The sequence below is a fragment of the Macaca nemestrina genome, chromosome 5, assembly GCF_043159975.1.
Source record: "Macaca nemestrina isolate mMacNem1 chromosome 5, mMacNem.hap1, whole genome shotgun sequence".
NCBI classification, from domain to species: domain Eukaryota; kingdom Metazoa; phylum Chordata; class Mammalia; order Primates; family Cercopithecidae; genus Macaca; species Macaca nemestrina.
This window is the reverse complement of record NC_092129.1, coordinates 118,771,351-118,788,111: the sequence shown is the minus strand read 5'-3', so window position 1 is coordinate 118,788,111 and position 16,761 is coordinate 118,771,351. Positions and strand designations below refer to the sequence as shown.

The 16,761-nt window shown below is 32.2% G+C and overlaps 1 long non-coding RNA gene across 1 annotated transcript in view; it reads right to left on the bottom strand.

Moving 5' to 3' along the window:
* Positions 1-451: 451 nt before the first annotated feature.
* Positions 452-16,761, bottom strand: part of LOC105479502 (uncharacterized) — a 29,720-nt gene continuing 13,410 nt past the window's right edge. The window contains exon 3 of the long non-coding RNA XR_985941.2: positions 452-1,164. This is a non-coding gene — a long non-coding RNA (uncharacterized lncRNA). The remainder of the gene's footprint in view (positions 1,165-16,761) is intronic.

The following is a 16,761-nucleotide window of genomic DNA, read 5'->3' as shown; positions in this document are numbered from 1 at the left end:
CCTGGCTAACACGGTGAAACCCCGTCTCTACTAAAAAATACAAAAAACTAGCCGGGCGTGGTGGCGGGCGCCTGTAGTCCCAGCTACTCGGGAGGCTGAGGCAGGAGAATGGCGTGAACCCGGGAGGCGGAGCTTGCAGTGAGCTGAGATCCGGCCACTGCTCTCCAGCCCGGGCAAGAGAGGAAGACTCCGTCTCAAACACACACACACACACACACACACACACACACACACACACACACACACAAACAAATGTAGAAGATTAGCCCAATAACTTTTTTTTATTTAACATAGTGAGCCACCTTATTAATATTGAGTTTATCTTATTTTACTTTATTTGCTACAATAATTGCAGAAATAACTGCAACAAATAAAATTTTGAAAATATCCATTAAGGAATTTATCATAAATGTAAACTTTTCATTTCTTATTTTTAAAATAAGACCTTAAGAGAAAGAGTTATATAAGTATGAAGAAAATTACATTAAAAAGCAGCTAGTCCAAGTTTTTTTTTATTTTTCAGATAAGAAAACTGTGGTCCAGAGAAGGGGATTTGATGATGCCAATGATGTAACCAGGATGAGAACTCGCATTTCCTGATTCCCTTGTCCTTTATTTCATCACACACACGAAACAAGATGAGAAACGTTCAGCATTTAGTAGTGGGGGCCACTTTGAGATTAGTTTGTCAATTGCCATATAAGTATGCTTTTGCTCAGTGTATTTGTGTAAAGCAATATGTACTTCACGTAATAAAGGTACATTATAATTATGACTTGAGGGCAACACAAAGACTGGTTTGTGATTAAACATTTCACATAGTAGGAGGTGCTTGGATCTTATTATATTTTTAATTCTTTTTTATTATACTTTAAGTTCTGGGATACATGTGCAGAAGGTGCAGGTTTGTTACATAGCTATTCATGTGCTATGGTGGTTTGCTGCACCTATCAATCCGTCATCTACAACAGGTATTTCTCCTAATGCTGCCCATCACCCCACCCTCCACCCACGGACAGGCCCCCTGGTGTGTGATATTCCCCTCTCTGTGTCCATGTGTTCTCATTTTTCATCTCCCACCTAGGAGTGAGAACTTGCGGTGTTTGGTTTTCTGTTCTTCTGTCAGTTTGCTGAGAATAATGGTTTCCAGTTTCATCCATGTCCCTGCAAAGGACATAAAAATACAAAGAACCCAAGTCAAACTAGATCAAATTCTCTACTCTTCTATTTTAGGTTTCTGCCCACATGCTACTCACTTAAATTCATTGTATCCCAAAATAAATCTTCTTTTTCTTTTTTTTTTAAATAGAGACAGGGTCTTCTTCTATTACCTAAGCTGGAGTGCAGTGGTGCAAACATGGCTCACTGCAGCCTCGACCTCCCAGGCTCAATTGATTTCCCAGCCTCAGTCTCCTCAGTCTCCAGAGTAGCTGGGATTACACGTGTGTGCCACGATACCTGGCTAATTTTGTATTTTTTTGTAGAGACAGGGTTTAATCATGTTTTACAAGCTATCCTCAAACATCTGTACTCAAGTGACCCAGAATAAATGTTAGTATTTGTGAGGTAGGGTATGTTAGAAATGTTGTATTTCTAAAATGAAAACAATGACTTCAAGTGGATAGTTTCAATGGAACAAGGTTCAAAAATATTGGGTGAATGATATAAATATGCCCTACATTTCCACAATGACTTAAGTTAAAATATAACCTCGAATACTATAAATACAAGAAAAAAATATCCTGAGTGGACACTTTATTCAAACATTAATCAAATATGAGGAAAACATTGGTAAAATATGAGAAAAAATATGATAATTTTTAGATTCTATATGAAATATTGGTCCATATATGAATTTTTTGAGGATTCTTTAAATGTTTGCAAAATTAATTAAGATTTATGGTTTCCTTTCTGAATTATATTTGGCATACTAATGAAGGAACCGCTTCCCTGTACAATTATTTCCAAACATGTTAAGCCTGCACACTGTGAAAATTCTCATTATTTTTCAGAATTTTTTCCCCTGACAGCCTTATTTTCCCCTTCTCAAAGGTTTTTTTTTTTTTTTAAATACCTGTATGTGAAAGCATAAACATTTCTATCCACACACCACTTTATACTCTCTCTCTCTCTTTCTCTGTCTCCCACCTCCCTCTTTCTGTCTAAAGGATATTGTATGATTTTGTACTTTACTTTTGAACTATTGACCTATTGAGCTAATCTATTTGTCATCTTTTCACTTTTTCTCAATTCAGAAATGACCAAAATTTCTCCAAAGGACAATTTCATTTTTTGGTTTAGAATGGAAGAATATACTTGCTATAGGTCAGGTATGAATAACAAAAATGGAAGATATGAGATAACAGTAGGCATTGGGGCGCATAAAATAGCATGGATGGAAATAAATACCATGGATGGAAATAAATATCAATGGGGTTGACAGTCATGGAAGAAACTCTGCTGAACTGAAAGAAGAAATTATTAAATCTGTCTGCAAAGGATCTTGAAAAGCTTTACTCCAGACTAGTTGTTTGAGTTCGGGAAAATATATATGCAGAAGAATTCCTAGGAATGGAAAATGTAATGTGAATATGTATGCATATAACAAAAGGACTTGTTAAAGAACAAGAAAGTTGTGACCATCACATTGTATAGGCTTCTTAAGTGAGAAAAGAGGATGCATTTCCAGTACAAGAAGTTTTTATAATTTCAGCTTCTTAATACATACTTATATTGTCATGAATATTTTACAATGTAAGTGTCTCAGTGTCATCTATATTACTATTTATTTGACAGAGCATATGCCAGACCCCTGTTACTGTAAGCTTCTTTTTAAAATGTCTAATAAAATATTCATTCAGCTTCACATTTTAGGAAAGATCACAGTAGGTATCCTTAACATAAAGTACATTGCATTTTATAAAGTTTCTGTTTTACTTTGAGGATCTCCATTTAATTGTGAGCTAGGTCTAAGTGGGCCAGAGATCTGGGCAGCAAATGTGATATTCTTCAGGTGCCCTCCCCCCATCACATGCACAAGCACATTAAAAAGTCTCTATAGAGTAAGACACTTCTTGGCATATGGCTACAACTTGGAGACAGAAGGCTGTAGTAAAAAAATCCTAGATTTAATATTAGATCTTATTAGTCCTGGTATCAAGTAATTTCTCTGCTTTTGTGAGTAGAGTGGATTTAAACAATCAGTTTAACTGCTCAAAAGATGAATTTTTTCACTGAGAAATTGATATATTAACAGTATTTTGGTGTAAATTCATTCAGTCTTTTAAATAAGAAATAATTAATTCAGTATTTACTAATTCCCATACATAGATCTAGGAATTGAGACTATAGCTCTGAGGAAATAAAAAATAATTAAATAAACTCATTAATGTGCAATACGATATAAGTTAGGATAAGTGATGTGGGCAAGAATTGTCACAGTAATAGGACAGAGTGACAGCAGATTCTATTTGGAAAAGCAGTTAGTAAGTAACTTGCAATGAAGCAACGTGAATGCACCGTACGGCATATGTTCTCAAAAAGAAATGGTTACTAGTTTTATCATCAGGATTCATAACCATTGAAAATCTATAGAAGAAGTCAAATTTTTTAAATATAACCCTAGTTGAGTGGGATGGGCTCAATGGCTCATTTCTGTAATCCCAGCAGTTTGGGGAGCTGAGGCTGGTGGATCACTTGAGCCCACGAGTTTGAGACCAGCCTGGGAAACATGGTGAAATCCCATCTCTACTTAAAAAAAAAAAAAAAAAAATTAGCAAGAAGAAGGGGTGTGGTAGCACACACCTGTAGTCTCAGCTACTGGGATGGCTGAGTTAGGAAAATCTATTGAGCCTGTGTGTTCGCGGAAGCAGTAGGCCATCATGCACCACTGTACTCAGCCTAGGGACCAGAGTGAGATTTTGTCTCAAAAAAATTATATATATATTTATATAATTATATATAAAATTATATATACACACACACATACACACACACGTACATATATATATATGCATATATATACGTATATATAAAATACATATATATGACTAGTTGGAAATAATTTATTCAAATGATCTCTCTCCCTTGTCACTGCACTTATTAACATTTCATATATCTTAATTCAATGTTAAGAACAAACAATAATAAGGGTTACTAAGGCAAAGATTCGTCTGAAAACACTTGTTACACATTGTCTAACACCATAATCATTCTTAATAAGTGACCTACACTTTCGTATTTATATCTATATTTAATTTTCAAAAGAACAGGAATTCCTTTATAAAACAAAACTTTCTAAACTGTTGTAATTATTCAAGTGGGAAATGTATACTTTAAGTTCTGGGGTACATGTGCAGAATGTGGAGGTTTGTCACACAGGTATACATGTGCCATGGTGGTTTGCTGCACCCATCAATCCGTCATCTACATTATGTATTTCTCCTAATGCTGTCCATCACCCCACCCCCTACCCCCCACAGGCTCCGGTGTGTGATGTTCCCCTCTCTGTGTCCACGTGTTCTCATTGTTCATCTCCCACTTAGGAGTGAGAACATGCAGTGTTTGGTTTTCTGTAAAAAAGTCTTAGATTTAATACAAAAAATCTGCTGCTCTATAAAATCATACAAAAACAATCTAAAAGATTTCCAAATTTACATTCAAAATATGCAATGTAGGTATCTAGAAATAATACTAAACATTGAAAAATTATTTGAGGAAATACTTGAATTAAGAAGTATGGGTTAAATAGTATATTTTATACTAAATTTGACTGCTGGTAATACCTAAGTTTCATCTTCTTTTCCCCAACTACTACCATAAAAATAGAGCCAAAAACAAGAATTTAGGTGTTCTTGTAGTTCCGAAATGAAAGAGAGAAGAACCAGGAATCATGAGTAGGGATAAGAGTTCAATATTAATAGCACATTATTGAGGGAAACTGGGACTCCGTTTGGAACCTTCTAAACTTCTTTTGGGACGTTTTAAAAGCATATCATGTTTTCCAAAATTATTTGAGCATCAAGGATTAACTGGAAGAAGTATTTTATTAATATTTCTTTAAGTATTAACAGGAAGAAGTATTAACAGGAAGAAGTATTAACAGAAAGAAGTAAAATAGTCTACCTTTTCCCATTGGTCAAGGTTTTACGTTTAGGGAGAAAATCATTTACATTTCAAAGTTATGCATGCATGTTGGAAGAAGGAGATTTGGGAGACCTTAGCTGTATTTTTTTTTTTTAACTTTTATTTTAGTTTTCAGGATACATGTGCAGGTTTGTTATACAGGTAAATTGCATGTTGTGGTGTTTGGTGTACAGATTATTTCATCTCCCAGATAATAAGAATTGTACCTGATAGGTAGCTTTTCAATCCTCACTCTCCTTCGACCCTTTGTCCTCTAGTAGGCCCCAGTGTCATTCCCTTTTTGTGTCCACATGTACTTGATGTTTAGTTTGCATTTATACATAAGTACATGCCGTACTTGGTTTTCTGTTACTGTTACTGCGTTAGTTCACTTAGAATAATGGCCTCTAGTTCCATCCATGTTGCTGCAAAGGACATAATCTCATTCTTTTTGATGTCTGAGTAGTATTTCCTGGTGTATATGTACCACATTTTATTTATCCAGTCTACTATTGGTGGACATCTAGGTTGATCCCATGTCTTTACTATTGTGAGTAGTGCTGCAATGAACACAAATGTGCATGTGCTTTTATGGTAGAATAATTTGTATTCCTTTGGGTGTATACCCAAATAATGGAATTGTGGCATAGAATAGTAATTGTATTTTAAATTATTTCAGAAGTCTCTAAACTACTTCCCACAATGGATGAACCAATTTACATTCCTACCAGCAGTTTAATTGTTCTCTTTTCTCCTAAACCTCACCCGCATCTGCTATTTTTTGACTTTGTAATGATATCCATTTTTACTGGTATGAGATGGTATCTCATTGTGGCTTTTATTTGCATTTCTCTAATGATTATTGACATTATGCATTTTTTACATGCTTGTTGGCCATATATATACGTCTTTGTTTGAAAAGAGTCTGTTTGTGTCCTTTGCCCATTTATTAACAAAGTTGTTTGGTTTTTGCTTGTAAGTTTGTTTAAGTTCCTTATAGATTCTGAATATAAGACCTTTGTAGGATGCGTCGTTTGCATCCGATATTTGCTGTATTGAGAATCATAGAAGCAGAAAGTGAAAGGCAGGAATCAGCAGGTTGGAGGATACATGTGTAAATTAAAGACATTTCATAGCATATATGTATATCAAGTCATCATGTTGTACACCTTAAATATATATAGTTTTTATTTGTCAATCGTACCTAAATAAGGCTGGGGAAAATTTTTTAAATAACATAGATACACTTCTATTGTATAAAACTCATAATTTCTTGGAACTCCGAATGCATTTTCACATAATATAACTGTAAGATGAAAGTGTCTTAAATCAATAATATAACCCCTAATGTACTATATTTGTGAAGTAAAACAATGTATTCTAAATTTTGAAATACCTAGAAAAAATTACCCCAATACATCCAAATGACAATACAAAAGGTGACAGATATCTGAAATACCTTGACTTGATCATTACACATCCTATGTATGTAACAAAATATGACATGTACCTCATAAATATGTACAAGTATTATGTATCAATTAAAAATAAATAATGAAAGTAAATAAAGAAAACACTAAGGCCTTGCTAAAATCACAGATGAGTTTGAAAAATCTAACACAATAGGCAATAAGCAATCTACATATTTGCATAATGATAAAAATGTTTAACGGTAGAACTAAAATAGATTTGATTGTTGGCATCCACAGACTCATTTAAGCAGGCTACCTTTTAATTACTCCATCATATATATTCCTTTATTTTTAAGCTGACCTTTTTTTTCCTCTTTGTCCATTTTCTCGTACCTGTTCTCTCTTGTTTAAAAGATTGTTTCTAGGAAAGAATCTGATACTATTCATTTATCATTTATTGTAAATTGATTCAATCTATTATCTCACATTTTAATTTAAGCATGTTCTTTCCTGTCTTTTAACGATATTTCAAAAAAGCAGTGACATCATAAGTATATTTTGCAGGCCATACAGCTGAAATTCCATTGAGTGACACTTTATCTCTTCTGTGACACACTTGTATTGTCCGGATGCTTTGAGATGAGGCAGTGTAAACCCATTAAGATTAAAAAAAAAAAAAGAAAACTTTATTGTTTGATTCTCCTTTCTTCACTTTGGAAATTACCTCCAAAATAAACTATAGTGCATGCAAATAAATTCGTGCTAATTCTCTAATTTGTGTCAGTGTAGAGACCCACATTGAAACATATGTATTATCACACAGCTAATTTTGTCTAAAAAACACTATGTGTGTGTGTATGTGTGTGTGTGCGCTTGTGTATAAGTTTAATGCAAATTTATTTCTTCAGGTTAATCTATTGTAAACCTTAAGAGTAGTTATTTCACAACTTAGCAATTTGAGCTAAACAAAAATAAATACAGTAGAAATTAATTGCAATATAAGAGAAATTTGTCTCTCAAATATTGTTACTATTTTATCACACTGCAAAATGACAAAATTGTTATTCTAGAATCTTGATTGCAAAGAAAAACAGCCAACAAGATGCAAATTACTAGCCAATAAGTACATATTTTAAAAATAACAGCTATGCATTCTTAAAATAATTTTGTATTTCTATTATTTAAATACTTCTTGAGCTATAAGAAAATTAGCATATCCTAATCTTGAAATTTCAGTTTAATCAATATAAGAGTTTGATTTGATGATGTAATTCTCCCAAATCTTTGTAGTGATAAAAATAAACCATAGTTGTTTCTATTGCTACTATATATTTTTTTGAAGCATATATGCTAAGTAAATACTATTGCATAAGACTTATATGTTTATTTCTATGTTTTCAAAATCTCCTAATATACATATTTTTCATCAAGTTATATCATGTTAATTATGTGTTCTAAGCAATAACATTCTTAGTTTCTTTGGTAAAGATTTCTTATTTAACATCTATCATATCAGTAGCCATTATACGTTACCAAACACTTGGAAGATATGATTTTTGTGAATGCAAGTACTTCAATTCTTTACTGTTCAAATAGTTAAGAATCCATAAATTAATTTATCTTATTTTTTCTATTTTCATATTAAATAAAATATTTTAATAAGAAAATAAAATATTTTTACACATCAAAAATAAGTATTATTTTTAGAGAAAAAGTTGTTTTTGGTTTTTAATCACCAAAATTTGGTAAGATTTTTAATTCTTATTCAGACCAGTAGTGTAAAATTTACTGAAAATGAGGTGTTCAATATTCCAAAATTATGGTTCTTAGTGACTAGTCTCATGATGTAAATGAGAGATTTCACTTTCGTTTTTGAAATTATCTAAAAGGCAGTAAATCATATATTTAAAATATGAAATAGTGGCCAGGCATGGTGTCTCATGCCTGTAATCCCAGCACTTTGGGAGACTGAGGCAGGCAGATCACTTGAGGTCAGGAGTTCGAGACCAGCCTGGCCAACATGGTTGAAACCTCTCCTCTACCAAAACCAAAACCAAAACAAACAAATAAAAACACAAATTAGCTGGGCATGGTGGCATGCACTTGTAGTCCCAGATACTTGAGAGGCTGAAGTGGGAGAATAACTTGAACCCGGGAGGTGGAGGATGTAGTGAGTCAAGATAGTGCCACTCCACTCCAGCCTGGGTGACAGAGTGAGACTCTGTCTCAAAAAAATAAAAAAAAAAAAGAAAAAAATTCATATATAGCATATTTATCTTTAGTATAATTGTTTAAATCTTATTAATAATGAATATCATATTTTTATTACTAAAGTAACTATTACCCAGGAATTATTATGCTCTAAAAGGGTTATTACTTTTAAATATTTTATAAAGTAGGTGGAGTAATAGTGCTTTTTTCACTGTCTTATACTATGTTAATGAATGTATGCCTCAGAAGAGAATAAATATCTCAGAAGATTATGAGTCATTTTATGGCAATATCTGTGTTTTATTTATCTTACTCCCTTTTACACATAGAGTCATTAGATAATTTTGCATATTAAATGCAATTGTCACATGCTTTTCATTATTTAATTCATTAATATGTGCAAAGATGACTGTTTTCATGAATAAACAAGTATGACAATCCTAACAAACATTATGATAAAGTTATAGCATGTGCTTTTATTTTTTCTCTCAGGTGTTGGGAAGAAGTTATTTACATTCCATATTTTGTAGTTAGTGTTAGGCTGATCCACATAAAATATGATAAATTATGATTGTTGGAGAAATGTAATTCAAAACAGTATCATTCCTGAACCCAGAATCCTCTTCCCAAGAGTAGCAAAGAAATAAAACATTTTTATTACTGACTAGTGTTTATACTAGAATATACTAGGCATCCAAGGCAATCTGCTAAGATAGCAAAGACAGAAAGAGATAGCACCCTTACATATAGCCAAGCAGATACAACCCATTTCATAAATGTTTCCAAGATAAGCAATAACTAGTCTTCAATAAGAGAACATGACAGCACCATTTTCATGCAGACTTGATGCCAGCTTCATCTAGTAATTATAATGACCAACTTTGTCAGCCAACTGGCTTTATCAAGAGTATAAATAAACTTCTCTTATCTTTATAACAAAAAGGTAGTTTTGCAAGTTAGAGCAAGAAGTTCACCAAAGTTGGACTCCTATCTCCATACAGAAAATTAGACATAGGAGTGTTATCTCCCTTGATGTTTATCTTTCAAAGAGATGGTACTTAAGCTTTAGAGAAAGGCATTTCTGGGTCAACATAAAGCTGGCTGAAATTTTATAACATTTTGAAAAGGATTTACATTAATTTCAAAGAAATGTGACATTCATTTCAAAGAAAGGAAAAATACTTAAAGCTGCAATTTTTTTTTTTTTTTTAAGTATATGCTCTGAGAAAAAAGGAAGGTGACAAGAAGTCAATTCCCTTATTTTCGACAGGAAGAATTAAGCCTCTTATTTTAAACTCTTATTTGTCCTTATAATCTTAACACATACTAAATCACACACAAGAATAAGAGTAATGTCATGACATGCCTTACAAAAAAACATGTTTCAAAATTATACTAGAAGCTTTTGAAATTTGTACTAAGCGTTTTTATAAGCCATGGATTTCTAATATATTTTGACCTCAACTTTAAAACTAACATTATTCTTAGTAAAGAACCACGTCCACACATTATGTATTTATTTATTTTTAATCAACTAATGACCTGGCAAACAACTAGTGGACTCACAGAAGTCTGAAACCCTATTTTAAAATTGCCAACCTTAGTCCCAGCTACTCGGAAGACTTAGGCAGGAGAACTGCTTGAACCCAGGAGGCAGAGGTTGCAGTGAGCTGAGATCTTGCTACTGCACTCCAGCCTGGGTGAGAGTGAGACCTTGTATCCAAAACAAAAGAAAACATTGCCAACCTCTTTGATGTTTTGTGGAAACTATGTTGAAGTAGTGTTTCCGTATACATACAGAGAAAACTATCGTCATGCATTTTATAGATTCTAGCCAGCCAAGAAATAAAATAAATTCTGTCTCAAGAAGAAAATAACAAATATTGAACCAATTATATTTAATCAATACATTAATAGATAATGAGTTTAAATTACAGATAGTCTGGTTAGAAATAGGGACTATTACAAATATTGACATAGTGCATGATGTTAGGAAATATGGAGAATTATATATGTGCTATGAATAATTTCCTAATCATTATTAGCAAAAAATTAATTATATTAAGTCTAGATTGGATGAGCAGGACCTGATGACACACACATATTGTTGTGAAGTTATCTAGGAGAAAATATAAAATTAAAATTGTTATCTCACTCCTAGTCCAGGAAGATGTGATGTTATAGAGAATTGAATACGGGATGAAGTACTCTAGTTTGTTTATTCTTTATAGAAATAAGACATAAGAAATTCATAGTTTTTAAATCATGAATGAATACAACTCATAGCTTTATAAAATAGCTAAAGCACTTATAAAATACTGTGTGCCACGACTGTACTAAATGCTTTTCACATGTTGGTCATCTCATTTATGAAAATTGAGGCAAATATTTTCAATAGAATTAGCAAATAATATTCAATGTTACCTATCAGACTAATTTTCAGACAACTATTTTCAGTCATTAATAAGACTGGAATTTTGCTAATTTTCAATAAAGCGAAACATAAATTTAAAAATATATATATAAATTATCTTTAGTTTCTAAAAAACATTTGACAAAGTTCAACATCAATATAAAACCATTTATATATTAAACCTTATATATGTATATGTTATAACCATATATACAATTTAAAACCACACATATCTAACCATATATACATATATAATCATATATAACCATATATGCATATATGTATAATGTATGTATATGTAGGTATATATCTCATATATGTATATAATCATACACAACCATATATGTATAGATGGCTAGATATATAAATATATGGTTATACATATATGGTTATCTATATGGTTTTAAATCGATGTTGAATTTTGTCAAATATTTAATTGGAAACTCAAGGTAATTTGTATACATATATTTTTAATAAATATGTATTATATATGTATATATAAATATAATGTCATGCTCATAATACCTTAACATGAATGATTAACGATAATAAAAGAAGAAAGGTATACAATCTAAAGCTTCAAATCATGAACATCCACAATTATTTAATGTTTGTGAAGGCAGAAGTCAATAAAAGAGAAATTGCAAAGAATGAAAATAAGAAACAAAATTATCATTAGTTACAGATATCATATTTAAACATCTGAGTTTAAAATAACTGCCTTAAAATCTCTGAGGAACAATAAAAAGACTCCATTATTTCTAAGGTGAAAAGTGTTTCTTGTATAAATTTTATCATCACAAATCTGCAGGCAATCAAAGTGTTTATCAATAGGCAACGAATATAATAATTAAAAGATGATGTACATACTTTAGGAAAAATTAATTTTCGGAAAAATAAAATTTAGGGAAATTATGGAAAATTATGAATTACAATTATGAATGTGTTGTGTATATTTGGAGGAGGATTTAAATATTTGCAATGTTCTTTGATTTGAGGAGATATGTTCCATCGGCAGTATTTTAAATCTCAATTTTTCAATATAAACTCAAAAAAATGTTTATTCTTCTTGTATATTTTTTGTTATATTTTGTCTCATTTCTTCATATATGGTTACTAAAGTAATACTCTAGTATATATTTTTTTTCAGAGTGCTTTTTTACAACACTTTACTTTTACCATAATGTATAACTCAGATAATGGTTGCCAGATCACCCAAATATTCAAGAGAAAATGGAAGTCTGCATTTCATGTCAAATGTCTTGTTTTTAAAGGATATCAACTTAGCCAACTACAAAACAGTGTCTGAGTCAATACAACTTCTTCTTCACTTGCTTTCTCCTCACTTATAAAGGGGTTGTAATGGAGAATTAGGCAAGAATCTATAATGAGCTACGTTATGGTAAAGATAGATGTAATAAAGAGAAGTTTCAGTTTTAAGATGTACACAGAGTATGAAACCAGTAACTGCATTTAAGGGTAAGAGAAAGAGGAAATTTAAGAATAGATATCACTGAAGTTTCTATATTAGGTAACAATACTAAATGAATTTAAAATATACCCTCAGACGATTAGGTACATTAGCTTAGCTTCAAAGAAAAATATGAATTAGAGAAACCAGTTTGGGCACCAATAAGATCTGAGTAGTAAATGGAACAATGAGGGACGATGAGGTCTTCCACGGAGATAATGCAGATTAGTTATTAGAAAGAATGATGCAAAAGTTGAAAAAAGGAGTTTAAAAGGATAATACAAAAGGTTCCATTAAGGTGAAGAGCTCCAGGAGAATTTGACTTCAATGAAAGGGAAAGGACAGAACTGTAAAAGTGCACAAGAGATTTGGTAAAATACACCATTTGAAACATTGTCAGCCAGATTTTATCAATTGACAAGTAATGGGAAGGAGGCACATTTGGAAATACATAAACATTTTAGTTTGTGTTTAGTTTTAGTTTGATTTGCTTTGACTGATTTACATTTATACCTAGGAGATGAAGCTATTTGAATGGAAAGAGATAGCAAATAGAAACATTTTCAAAAGAAGAAAGGGGAATCCAGTTGCAGGTAAAAAGTCAAGGTAAGGAAATTTATTTTGAGTTAAAATCCATCCCCCCTAGATTTACACTGTAACTCTTACAATAATTTATCTGTTCTATTTAAACCCTTACCAATAAAAACATATTGTGTGGGTTCACTGGGAAATTTTCATTAGATTAAAAGAAAAAAAATATGTAATAGGTCTCTCAATGTCAACAGAAAATATAAAGGAGTTGTTTTGGAACTTTTCAATATTAATTTAGCCTATCAAATGATATATTTTGGGCCATAGTGTTAAGTATGTCTTATCTATCATAAGCATTTCATTAATTAGAAACATATTTCAAAATCTCTATCTTTAGACAAGCTTCTTCAAATATAACTCTAAATGGAAAAATTGTATTTAAGTTATAAACAAACAGGAAAGGTTTCTGTTTTTTATCCACACCCTCTTCCCTTTCTACTTCAATACTGCTTTCCTCTTGTGAAGAATTCGTAGACTTCAGTTATGCAGCATTCCCCAATTCATTTCATTATCTTCAATGAGAGTGATCACCATTTATGCCAAAGCTGAAGCTTATAGTTCTTTACATCGAAATACGTACTTCAATATTTCTTCCGACTTTGCTTTCTTTCATTTATAATATTATTCTGTCATTTTTATTCAGCTGAAAATAGTGACTAAAGCTGAAAACTTCTTTATCCAGCTATTTCAACATTCTTATGGCTTATCAACATATTGTTGATATTTTTAGGTCCATTTAAATTACTGAAGATAACTCAATCCTTATTAACACTTATTGGATAAAACTTACTTAGAAAATGTTTTTGCTTTCTTAAAACATTCACAAGACACATAGCTGTCAAACAAATTTCTTTTTGTAGCATGATGGCCTTTATCAATAACAATAAAGGGCAAATCTAATTTACTTTGACTCCAGTAATACAGTTACTTCTCTTTCGAGTGACACAGTATTGTTTTTCCATTGACAGAACTGCCTGTGGTTTAGATAATGTTATTGTTGTGTAGGAATTTGCTTGTCAGGAACCTAAACACAGTGGTTAACAATTGGTAATTTAGTATTGATTTAGGGGAAGTTTAGTGTTCTTCTGTCAAGCTTCACCTGATACAATATAATATTTTCAGCAATGGCTTAGGAAACAAAATTTCAAAACTTATGTGTACTATAGTTATCTAAAATTTGAGAAATTAAAAACATAGCATTAGAATGGCAAACAGCATCACAAAGATTTTTTAAATAATCAATGCGAATATCATCTTTTCTGAGAAGCCATACTGATCCACATCTCTCAAGGAGGTGCCTCTCCTAATGGGTTCATCCAGAACAGTGTGTTATCTTCTATGTCTCTATTTGATAAACTTAAGACTTTCTATGTCTGTGCTCCCACTTGAGTGGCAGCTCCTGGAAAGTCGATAATGTGTTATAAATATCTGAATCTTCAAGAACTTATATAATATTTGAAGTTAATAAATTTATATGGAATGAATGGAATATGCTAACATTTTATATAATGTTTAGCCAGAGGCATTTATTAGTTTAAATGGAGGAAGTAATTTAATGAAGATTACAGTTCAAGGCATATGTGATTTTATCAAGTCATTAGAAAACTTGACTTCAGGAAAAAGCAGAGCAGTAGGTGTATGCATTTGAATTTTCAGAGCTATAAGCCTCTAGAATATGAGGACACATTATGTATTCATCTATTTAAGAAGTAATTTCTTAGGTACTTGCTATATACCAGGCTTCATCCTAAATAGTAGGGGACAATGTACAAAACAGAGATACCCTGCCATTCCAATACGCACATTTGAATAGATAGGAAAGACAATCACAATTTAAAAAAATAAATGGGGTATATCATTGATGGGTATTTGGGTTGGTTCTAAGCCTTTTCTATTGTTAATAGTGCTGCAGTAAACATATGTGTGCATATGTCTTTATAGTAGAATGATTTGTAATCTTTTGGTGTATACCCAGTAATGGGATTGCTGGGTCAAATGGCATTTCTGGTTGAGATCCTTGAGGAATCACCACACTGTCTTCCACAATGGTTGAACTAATTTATGCTCCCACCAACAGTGTAAAAGCATTTCTATTTTTTCCATATCCTCTCCAGCATCTGTTGTTTCCTGACTGTTCATACACCATGGAATACTATGCAGCCATTAAAAGGATGAGCTCATGTCCTTTGCAGGGACATGGATAAAGTTGGAAATCATCATTCTTAGCAAACTAACACAGGAACAGAAAACCAAACACCGCATGTTCTCACTCATAAGTGGGAGTTAAACAGTGAGAATGTGTGGACATGGGGAGGGGAACATCACACACCAGGGCCTGTTGGGTGGTGGGGGACTATGGGAGGGATAGCATTAGGAGAAATACCTAATGTAGATGACAGGTTGATGGGTGCAGCAAACCACCATGGCACGTGTATACCTATGTAACAAACCTGCACATTCTGCACGTGTATCCCAGAACTTAAAGTATAACAATAAAAAAAAGGGAAATGGATATGTCAGAAAATGGGAGAAACTCAAAAAGAAATTGGTGAAATTTTAGATTGAGTAGTCAGAATGTCCTCTAACTCAGTGATGACTAGCAGAAATATAAGTCAATGTAACGAGTTGTACACATATCTTAGAGGAGAACATTCCAAGAGAGGAAAAAGTAAATTCAAAAGACCTGAGATAGGGATATACTTCACATATTTAAAGAGTAAGGAGGTTAAAGCAGATAGCACATAGTGACCTAAGCAAAAGTAGAAGGACATCAGGTTAGAAACATCAGGTTCTACTGCAGGTGACATCTTACAGGCTCTGTGAGCATTGGGGTTTAATGTCAAGTGTATTGTGAGTTCAAAAAGAGTTATGAGCAAGGTTTGATATGGTCTGCTTTATGATTTTGAAAGATCTTTAGTTTTGTGGAAAATAGGCTTTTCCAAAAGAGGAATTAGTTACAATGTGTTTGCCAGAGTTCGGTTGGCTGAATGTAAATGGTAAAGGTGAAGGTGATGAGAAACAGCCGAATTCCATATGTATTATGTTGGTACACCTGAATCAAAGTGCAAATTCATTGGATAAGGACATGAATAAGGTAAATAAGCGATAACTTCACATGTTTTGACTGGAGTAACTAGAAGTCTTGATAAGTATTATTCTTGTTCCCTGATTGGTGTCATGTTGATCTCCCAAAGAAAGAATGCTATGAACGTAGAGCTGAATATAAGATTTATTTAGCTTAATAAATGACAAAAATGTTTACTTTAACTTCTCACTAAAAGTTTTCACTCTAGAAAGGAATTATCTTATTAAACTTCTGTGGTGAATTATGTAATAAGTCTGAATTCAAAATCTCGGCAGTTTTTAGTACTGTAAATTATTTAAAGAGACATCCAGATTCCAATTGTTTTATGTTGGAAGAGCTGAATCAAGATGCTAGTTAATTGGGTAAGAATATGGATAGTATTCATATTTATGCATCCAATATTTTATAATACATTAAGCCCAATATTTTTTATATTTGATTTTGTTCCCAAGAA